The following is an 11,416-nucleotide window of genomic DNA, read 5'->3' as shown; positions in this document are numbered from 1 at the left end:
GCCAGCCTAAAATCAGTTTCTTGCTCTAGAAACAAAAAGTAATGTATGAATATACACAATGTACAGTAAATACTGTATGTCCAGACCTAATAATATTTTAGAACGCTATACTGTACAATCATAATGCTGAGTGTAACTGATACTTGTACACTTTTCAATGTTGCCCACAATTATAAGAAAAAATCAAACCTTGAAACAAAATTTTATTGCATAAAACTTGTGCAAAAAGATCTCATGCAATCAGAAGTTAATTGGACTTATCACAGTCAAAAGGTACACTCAGCTCAGTTCTTATTTCAGATAAGTTATGCCTTAGCATAACTTATATTTCTGTTACAAGAAGTGAGAAGTAAAGTTCAAACAAAATTTTTTTCCAACAATAAACATTTGATTAAAAGGTATTTACAAATATCAAACATACAGGACTTTTTCAAAAAACTTTTATGTTTCACAGGAACAATCCACTGCTTTACTGCCTAAATACAATGTTCTTAGGAGCTCTTAGGTTTCAGAATGACACACAAAATAACTTAAGTTTCCAGACTCCCAATGAGATGCCCCCAAAACCACTATCTCTTTTCAACCTTTCAGTGTAAATCTTTATCTGACATCTCCCAAAACAGTCTTGTCTCATCAACAAAAATGCTACCACTGAGGTCATTACTCTTGATTTTCCTCCCCTCTCTTTTGTCTTGTGCACACTCTACCTGAATTTTCATCTGGTCCAGGTATTCTTTGTTAGTGCCTCCATCTTCACTGTATTAAGATATACAGGACTTGTGCTTATGGAATGTCTTTTTGGTCTGCTTACTAAAGGGATACAGTACTCTTATTTACCAAAGTCTAGCAATCTCTTTTCACTTTTCCCAAGATGTTTCTAGTCAGTTCCTTATTGCCTTCTCAGTACCTACTTCCCAATCCAATATCCCACTCAGGTATGTAAATGCTCTACCTTCTTGACAACTGCTCAATGATATAATGTCAATGACCTTTGAAATCACAACGCCAGAGAGCTTGAATCAGTCAGTCAAAGACTGCACACCACTACAATCTGGTTCTCTTCCTCACTTTCTTCACACTGTTTTTCTATACATTTTGGTTTTAAAAGTCCTTTGCTCCACTTGCATTTTACTATCCTAAGCATCTCTTGTGACACCAACTGTTACATTTGAGACAGAACTTCATTTACCCCTACATATCTCCTGTAGCTTTCATGTGGCCACAAGTGCAGAATGGAGACGAGAGGGTAAAAATTTAATGTAAGCAAGACCATGCTTAAGATAATGATGTAATCTAAGAAAAGACTCATTATGTATACAGTAAATAGGAACATTTTATGATAAATAACATGCACCCGTTATCCATACTGCCAGTGCACTGAAGGAGAGGAGTCAATTAGTTCTCTCATCAAGCTGAATAATGAGACAAACGTGCTATTCCGGGTGTAGAAAGGTGCCACTTTCAAAGCTAGTTTCTGGAAATGGAGTAAGTTGCACTGGAGACTTGTGGTTCAAAGATTCAAATATCTTTCATTTACTGCTGACCAAATACTAAGGCAGGTAGAGCTTTATAGATAGAAAATGTTTTTTGGACAGAAACTTAAGTTTATATTTCTTATCCCTGATATTAGTAAATTACCAATGGCAAGTTGGTTCAACTATCTTTTACATTCTTTGCAAAAGCTTTCATAATTCTGATCATCCTTTGCATTCATATTTTCCCAGACTAAATACAGTACCATAGTACTAGATACGCAGTTACTGTAACCACATATCTAGTACTATGGTACTGTCTAATGTCTTACCTTTTGGCTTGTGAGGTTCCACCTTTATTAGTTTTACTCCAGAAATGAACAAATTATGATATAATCTTCGTGTCTATGTATCTGAATCATGGCAATTTCATCTTGGTGCAAATGATTTTTTGTTGAGTAGGCTCATATTGGTCTAATTTCATAGTTATTTGTTGGTCTTTCCTATTTTCAGTTTGAAGTTTATTTACTGTACTTGTGTACTTATGTATTTCTTTTTCTGTACCTATTTTTTTTTTTTCTGGGTTGCTTTCCTTATGGAGCCCATCAGCCTGTAGCATTCTACTTTTGTGACTAGGGTTGCACCTTGGTTAGTAATAATATAATGATAATTAAATCAGAAACTGAAGTGAGCAGACCCACATGCTATTTTCATGGCCATTACAGGATGAATTATGAATGGAAAAAGAAACTCTGCAGAAGACAGAATGCCAAAGCTAGGTTTGTGGAAACCTTCCTGGGTGTATAGCTACTACAGGAAGTTCTTGATATTGTATGAAAGTAGCCAAAACTGATGATCTGCCTGACACGACAAAGTGCTCCATAAGAAATAACTAAGATCAACCTGATAACAAAAAGTACTAAATTATTTACTCCTGAGCAACAAAGCAGATTATGCTAGGGATCAGCACAAAGATTTGATATGTCTTGAAGAAACCAAAGTAATATAAACCCAAACTGAAACACTCCTACTGTTAGTCTGTATGTTCCACTGATAGAGTAATGTCTCAAGGTACAAATTTGGGAAAGATAGGTCAACAAGAACATGAATCTGAAAGCCTTAAATGGCCAAAGGAACAAAGTGGTTCCAATTTCCAAAGCATGTAATATTCAATATCTCTATATAGAAGAAAGTTTGAAGAGGTGTATTCTGCAGACATTTACGAGTTAATTGAGTCTAAGTCAATTTTCTTCCAGTTGTTACAATTTTTTCCTCTTCTTAAGGTATGGATCTAACACTGAACTGGCAGTGTAACATCAGAATAGAGAACTTGTATTTTTCATTGTCTTCTGATTCTTCCTAGAGTTCAATGAGTCACCATCAAAGGCCTTACAAGCATACTGAAAAAAAGATTAAGCATACAGGAACTTATTCCTTCAAGCAGGCTGGTGTCTAGTTGATTTAGGACCCAAATATATAATTTTCATGCTTCATAATAGATGGAAGAACTAAAGACGTGTAGGGTCCTTTCTAAGCCAATTTAACACCAAAGAAGGAAGTCTTTCAAGATGTGGCATGTTTCATGGGCACTGAGGGGATTTAGAGACTGAGACAGTAATTTAAGAGACTCCAGGGCTCTGTTAAAAAATGTTAATGCATATGAAACCTTGAGCACATACACGTATGTCAAAGGCACTAGACTTGCAACTGTTACTGCTCTTGGTGATGATCTACCATGGATCTCGGCAGCTCAGCAAAGAACCAGGTTTCCTGAGATCATAGGTTGCATATACATGAACGCCTTTCTGCAACAGACAAGGTCTTGGTTAAAGGACCTGGACAGAGGTAACTGAATCTGGTGGCATTCCTAAACCAATTAAATATTTGAGGAGCATGACGTCCTCTTTCTCATGAGAGAGTGGCCCTCCTGAAGCCTCTATAGTCATAATAATCTTATAAGAAAAATTTACTCACCTTTCAAAAGGTTTTGTCACCAACATGAATGACTGGGAGACTACAGTCAAGCTAGCATTTGTGGAAATGTAGCACAATACCACAGCAATTCTATTCAACTGTCCAGGTATGAACAGGTAGTCAGTAAAACAAACATAGAAACAACTTAGTCCGTTGGGTTTGAATTACCAATCAGCCACTCCTGATGTCATGTACAGTATGTACATTAGTTCCAGCTATAACAGACATTGTGACAAGACAAGCAACACCAAGCTGATGAAAAAAAATGGATATACTGCATTGTAAGTCTGGCTATGGCAAGTCATCACTTTTTGAAGACTACAGCACAACAAAAAAAATGAAATACCAACAACAGTGAATAAACAATCATCAGAGACAGTAAAAAGTGTCAAATACTTGACCAATGCTTCTCTGCAGATAAAAGTAAAAGTAACAATGCTGGGCTAACACTAGGAAAATATACCTAAATCCAAAATCACTTATAAAGGGGTTACCTCACTCCTTGATTAATCACTACCACCAACTACCCAAAAATAAAGAAGAAAAAAAATTTACAGTAGCAGTTTGTACTTTTGAATGAACACATGGCAATTAATGTACAGTACATGCAGTACTATAAAAATTTGAACACTCACCTTACAACAAACTGTTTAATCTGTGTCTAGTATGATGGAATAGTTTTGTGATTCTGAAAGAAAGAAATTAAGTTAGACAAATTATTTCACAATTAGAAAAAAACAGAATATTTATAAGAAGAAAAGCATTGACACAACCTGTGATCCCAAATAAAGTAAAGACGGTACCTGTACACTGTACTTATTTTACATGTGCACCTTCCAGATGGTGTACTTCAATAAGGCATAGCATTATGATCACATATTTATAAAAAATACAGAAAAAAGTACAATATGTCCAAAGTTGTTTAGACTAAATTATCCACTACAGTTCTCTTTGTAGCTTTGTAGAAAGATGATGAATATCTTGTAGATAAGAAGGTTAAAACTACTAAGTAATATTTATAATTGTAATGCAGGCGGTTAAAAAGACCCTTCATGTATAGATTTTGAAGTACAGGGTACTTTTGTAAAACAGCACAGAATTCTTGTTATGGGCTCACACACATTCATTAGAAAAAATAACAGTAAAAATTTATACTGGGTATGTTTGTGTGCTGAATGGTAGTGAAAATTAATCCTGACTGTATGAGCTGTCCTGGCAGAGCTTATAAAGGATTTTCTCCTGGTTAGGATTAGGATTGCCACGTAAATAATGCTGGTCAACCACAGAAACAGTATCCCTAATAGTCTACATTCTCCACTCACACTCTAAAGTCTGGTTTCCACTGAGATGACATTCATATTGATCCTGTCCAAGCTACCAAAGGATTAGGTTCCAACTACTGTGGGTTTCTAGTTAATTAATGCTCCTACCCCAACTTTTTTTTTTTTTGTATGAAAACTATTTTAATACTGTATTCCTAAGTTCACTCTGTAATTTTCATCCCAACAATGAACTGGTGTACCATTATTAGTGTGATCTGTTCTTATAACTTTTATAACTTTTCTGTGTAGAATGAGATATTTATCCAAACTTATCCCTGTTTCTCTGGCAAGGAAAAGTTTTATATCTTGCATTTTACAATTTATACCAAAGGGTTTAGTTTTTATTGTTATATAAAGCTATGGATGGAGTAACATATATGAACAGGACTGCAGATATCATTGAAAAACAAAACCCTTCAATCTACATTGTAAAATGGATGAAGGGCAACCTTTATGATAAAGAAAGGGGCAGGAATCTGAATAAAGTCTCTCTGAACACAAAAATGCTATAAAGCACAAGAGGAATAATGGTTTAGCATTTCATTCATTACTGAGATGAACATCACATTATAAATTTTGGTAACATTATGAATTTTGGTAACAGTAAAATCATTTTTAACAGCAGCCATACATAAATTGTAGAGCTGTGGAAGGGGTATTTTTTAACTCGGTACCACCAGTAGCTTGCAACAAATCCTTTAGTAGCTTGGACAGTATCAGTACGAACTGTCTTACTGGAAACCAGTTTTTTGGGGTACTTCAGAAAGTTAATGAAGATACTGTTTCCGTGGTTGTGACCATCATTTACCTGGATCCCTAAGCCAAACCAGGGAAAACCGATGCGGTATCTTAAACAAAAAAAAAAAAATTGGAGGCTTGAGAAGATCTACAAGGACAGCACATAAACATGAAGGTTAATTTTCACTTTCATTTCTTCCAATAAAAGGGACAGAAGTCCTGATTGATAAAAATATATAAAGGGTTTTCCATCTCCTGTATATGCTGGACACAAACATGATTGTTCATTATATGTCAGTTCTTTTAAAATGATGCAGGATAATAAAAAGACCTTCAAGCTGAGGAATATTGAAGTTATATTGGTAAGAATTTAACACTCTCAAGATTTTCCCACTCTGGTTTCCTTCTTCAGGGTGACATGGATGAATACATATATATATCCATTGCAAAGCATTTTCCTTAGTGTCTAGTTTAACTCGTGATTTTTGGTGACTACACACGTTTCCAGGTGCTTATTGGTATCTTATGTTTTGAAAATACTGTATTACAATACTACTGTTGGTGCTATTCAGTAGTTTTCCCACCCCTAAAATACTTGTTTCCTGCTTTGGTACACACATGAGTGTTAGGTGCTTAAGTAGGGGAAACAAAAATGAGTTGTTTGCCCAAACAGTAATGGTTGAAAATACCCAAAGCTTGAGATAAGCAGTCACATTTGGCAAGAGATTAGTTATACAATTATATACTAAAACTTCATAAGCTCTTATGATGATGATCTTGGATGTTTTCAAACACCTAGTTTCCCTTGGATGTAGCTTTAGTACGATATTGGCAGCCAGAAGTATAAAATCAGTGATGAAAACCCTCTTACAAGTTTATAGTTGAAATTTCATGGGTTTATAATTACAATTTTGTTACTGCAGATTTAAAACTTGACATATTACCTTCACTGGATGCAAAAAAAAAAAAAAAATTATACTCCACCAAGAGTAAGTCTCATTTACTGATTTTCTTACATACAGACTATCTAAAAAAAAATAAAATAACTGGTTAAGAACTAAATATTTTGTGGCAGTGTCCAGAGTAGCCTTTGTAGGAGGTAGTATGGAGCACCCTTAAGACAGGTTAGGTCAGATTAAGATGTATCCCTATAATCATTTCTAGTCAAGGTCACGGGGATCCAAGGGGGTGGTGTCCTCACTGGGGAAGGTAGGAAGAAAGGCACTGTGTTAGGGAAAGTTATGTTAGGATGTATTCTTGCAATTGCCATTTCTGTATTAAATTGTCAGGCTCCCTATAATTTTTTTCTTTGTTACTGTTAGTGATTACAGGTACTTGATGTTGGCGAGATATTAATTTACTACATTACCCACATTGGTTACAGCCTAGGTCTGTTGCTAATTTTGTGTAATGTTTAGGATACTGTATAAACACAGGGCTGTAACCAAAAGTAACTTAGGTTTGGTTCCCGACCAATTTGCAACAAGCGCTACAATGAACTTAGCACAATTGTCAGGAGGCAATTCCAGATGCATAGCCTATTAAGTTGCAATGTCAGCATGCTAGAAAAGCCACAAGAAATTTGCTTCAATAAAGATACATAACTCTGGTAAGCTAAACACTCTCAAGTAATTACTAAGCCTTAACATTACCTGAGCGATTGCAAGTTAAGAGTCCGATATCGTAAGGAATGCTCTGGGATCCATGACTATAGTACAGTATGTAGCAGTATGTTTGTGCTTTAGACTTGCTTGAGAAGTTGACATAAACATTATCCTTGAACAAACTTACTTATACACAAACAAACTTCAACATATCAAAATAACCGCCCATTTGGGACTAACAGTAAAAATAGTAGTCAGAGGAGCAACAGATTTGAACTATTATTAAAAAGTAAAATTGGGGTATTTTTTGTGATAGTTATGAAAATGTAGGCTTAATGCTTGATAACCGTCTGTGTCAGTGAAAATTAAGTAGCTGTGCTCAGTCACCCAGTGTATTGGTATTTTTCATGACATGAATAAACTTTAGAATGGATACTTGTTTTAAATACAATTCATGTTACCTTCAAATTTGAAACTTCATTCATTAGTGTGCATGCTGTCAGCTGTATATTTCAGAGGATCCGAAATACATCTGTTGGGATGAGAGTCATTACTGAATTCAGCGTCATCCCGTTTACACGTCACTCAATCGTGTGCCGTTGCAAACCAAATTCTGATATTCTTGTAAATAAGCTAGCCTTATGTCAGCACAGGCCCTTGCTCGTGGACCATGTCATACGAGTACAATCTAATTAGTAGAGCTGTATAACCATATTCTACTGGCGTATGCAATCGTTGCATTATAAATGTTTACTGTATTTGGTTTTCTTCCGTCGTCGATCGTTTATGGGATCTGTGGTCGGTGTTTTCTCAATATCTACAGTAGGGAGGATGCAGCGAGATGCATGTTGAGCTTTTGCTTTTGGGGGAGAAATACTTATGACAGAACAAAAGAATTATTTTCTGTAGCCTGGTTCTTGTTTTGACCACAGTGCCTGGTAGGTAGGCGGGAAACTTTGGTATCTTACGTGTTAACATCATTTTTTTATGACTAATGTTGCAGACTTGCAGAACTAATCTTCAACAAGTGTTAAAAGTGTAAGAAAAGGATTAGCGTGGTTAGTAATAGTAGCAGTGAACAAAACAATTTTTTGTATTCTGCAAAGGTTGTCTCGGGTTCCTTGGTGACATCTTTTCACCCGAGATTAAACAATTTTTTTTATTTTTTTACTTTCTACGTGGATTTAGAAAGTTGTAAACCAATTAAAGTCATTGTCAGAATTACCTGTGACCTAATCTTAAATGAAATCTAAAACTCTTCAAGAATAAACAAGTTATCAAAGCTTTCATTGTATTAATTTTAATTGTGAACCTTGTCACATATTGTCAGAATATGCCGGCCTTGTTCCAGCTCACGCTCGCTCTTCAGTGCATCTATAACATAATGCAATATTCACGTGCAGCTGAATAGCTTGTTATAGCTAAATAGATTGAATCCCCCAATGAATAATTCAGAACGAGCATGTCATCTAGAGAATGCTAGAGGCAGTTTCATGTTTTATATTTACTTCTGAGAGGTCTCACTAGACAGGATCCTGTACATAGTGCATAGACAGCTGAAGAATCATCCCGTACTCCAGGCCGGCTCTGAACCCATATGTTTAGCAAGTCATAATGTCTTTTTCTCGTAAAAAAAAAAAAAAAAAAAAAAAAAAACTTTCATGATGATGTGGTATGGGGATTTTCTATGAAATTTAAATGCATATTACAAATACGTGGTGACACAGGCTGATATAGTATACAACACTACCTCTGTATTTTGACTATCGGCACTTTTAACACGTGTGTGTGTGTATATATATATATATATATATATATATATATATATATATATATATAATAATATATATATATATATATATATATATATATATATATATATATATATATATATATATATATATATATATATATATATATATATATATACACACACACACACACACACAGTATAAAGAGAGAGAGAGATCCACAAAACAGTCTTGTTACATTCAGCAGTTCATCTTCTGATGCAAGTGGTAGGTCTCTTACAATGACTTTCATCTAGACTAATCTGGACATTACTAGAGAAAGAAAAGCGAGAAGATTTAACTTAAAATTGGACGTTACTGAATAGTTTTTGGTTTTACTTACGAGATAAGAAGAGACGGTAGTGTCTGGATAACAGACGTTACAACATACTCGGTTTTACTCAACTGCATCGGGACAATGTTTGCTGGTTATAAGCGATAGCGATTACGAATTTATACCATGACTAGTAATATTGTCCTTACTTTAAACCCAGAGCTGCCAACATTACCGTAATTCCCTTGTATCACGAAGAATGTTCTCGGCTTCATTGATTGGTACTGATTGATCTGCCCGTGCTGATTTTGTGTAATCAGGGATTTTTGTCCATTTAGCATCGTGGAAAGACAACTAGCATGAGGAATGATAAAACCTGGACTGTTTAATTGACTGCTCTATAGGTGTAAAAGTTGGTAAACGTGTTATTGAAACGACCTTGATACCAGCTGCATCAGAGAACAAAGGCATGATAAACTCTTATCAGATGATATTCTATCCGGACAGGACTTTCAACCAACAGAAGTTAGTGTAATGTATGATAAAGTATTGCAGATATTCGCTGTTCCATAATTTATGCTTGTCCGAAGTTACCCACGATTCTTTTATATTACAAAGAACGCTCACATTATGACAAATGCACGAGACAAAAATGCCTTTTATCTTGTGGTTTTTTACCTGTTAATAATAATGCTACATAATTAGTTTTCTTTCAGTGCCCCCCAAAGTCCTCGTCGTCAGAAGATATGAGAGTGAAATTTAATGAGACTTAGTATGTATTGTCCTTAAACAGATAACACCGTGTCCATTTTCGTTTACAGTCAAGATGTTACTGTAAAGGTTTTCCCCTTGGTCAGGATTAGGAATACTAAGTAAATTATGCCGGCTCACTATAAAAATAGTGCCCATACCATACCCAAAAGCCCTGTTTTCAATAAAAGATAATTTGTAGTACTCATGTCCAACCTGCTAAAAGTTTTATTTTCAGCCGACGTAGGTATTGAGTTAATTGCCCTTTCAGTTCTGAATTTTTTATGTTAATTGGTTTTAATTTTACATTAATGTTATCAAAGTTCATTCTGTGATTTTCGTCTCAACAATGAACTGCTAATGCATTATACCCTGTCATAATTTGTGTGTGTGTGTGTGTGTGTGTGTTTGAAAAAGACGTTTATCCAAAGTCCTGCCTTTTTGTGCGACATAAGAAAGGTTGTAATTCACGCAGTAATATATATAAAATAACAGTATATATACAGTATATGTGTGTGTATGTGTTTACTTTTAGGGCATAGTCTTTCTCTTTTACAATTTTCGTTAAAAGCAATTGCTTTAATGGCATCAATAGGTTTGTTGCAGGTACCTTCGTTTGACGAACGAGAATCGGAAAAATCTCCGTTGGTATGAAGATACCTGCAAGAAACTTATTGATGCCTGTAAAGCAATAGCTTTTACAAAAAAATTATATATATATATATATATATATATATATATATATGTATATATATATATACACACACACATAATATTGCCTTGTACTATGGATATCTTTAAATGATTTTGATATATTTATTGTTCTAGTTATCATGTGTTATGGTAATAAATGTTGAAGTATCGTGCGCAGTGTAATGTCAGATCTCAAAAGAGGTAGTGATTTAGATAACTTAACAACATAATTTAGAATTAATATTATCTTTCTTGATAATAGCGTAGTAGCGGGAAAGAGATTCGAATTAGACCAGATGTCGTGTTTTGATTTAGTTGTCATTGCGAAAGATAACGTGTTGACAAGCGAGAGAATAGCTGTCGAGTCATTTAAGTTTATGTCTCATATGAGAAAAAGACGAATGATTTTGCAATGTTACATGTGTTCCATACGGCTTTCTGGTAAAAACGTGTACCTTTTTTGCGTAATGCGAAGTGTTGCACTGAAGCACATGGCAGTTATGTCATATTTAAGATTGCATTGCTCTGATCACGTATTGTTCTAATGCACTAGTTTTGGCCCCAAAACATTTTGCCTTAATAATAACATCATCTGATTGTTTCATTTCCTGCTGGAATGGTAAAGTTTGCTCCTTCTGAATTTAGAGACCGTTTGTGCGGTTGTCTCTCTCTCTCTCTCTCTCTCTCTCTCTCTCTCTCTCTCTCTCTCTCTCTTCAAAAGAGAGAAGTTATTAACATAAAATATTTGTGTGGTCATTGATATTAAACTTAGCTTTTGAGATCTGAATGTAGAAAAAGT

At 34.9% G+C, this 11,416-nt stretch overlaps 1 protein-coding gene across 9 annotated transcripts in view; it reads right to left on the bottom strand.

Moving 5' to 3' along the window:
- The window catches only part of LOC136845332 (uncharacterized), a 48,188-nt gene extending 38,793 nt beyond the window's left edge, over positions 1-9,395 (bottom strand). For 2 of the 9 annotated variants that reach the window (XM_067115586.1, XM_067115623.1), the window contains exons 1-2: positions 9,244-9,383; positions 4,082-4,134 (exon numbers count right to left, since the gene is read on the bottom strand). The gene's annotated coding sequence lies outside the window, so the exon portion shown is untranslated. Of the gene's footprint in view, positions 1-4,081; positions 4,135-7,158; positions 7,500-7,571; positions 7,841-9,243 lie in introns of those variants that run through there. The other 7 variants (XM_067115577.1, XM_067115631.1, XM_067115596.1 and 4 more) reach the window with 5 other exon arrangements.
- Positions 9,396-11,416: the final 2,021 nt, after the last annotated feature.

Source organism: Macrobrachium rosenbergii, chromosome 2 (genome assembly GCF_040412425.1).
Source record: "Macrobrachium rosenbergii isolate ZJJX-2024 chromosome 2, ASM4041242v1, whole genome shotgun sequence".
NCBI classification, from domain to species: domain Eukaryota; kingdom Metazoa; phylum Arthropoda; class Malacostraca; order Decapoda; family Palaemonidae; genus Macrobrachium; species Macrobrachium rosenbergii.
Note: the sequence above shows the minus strand (reverse complement) of the source record. Positions and strands in the feature narration are given on the sequence as shown.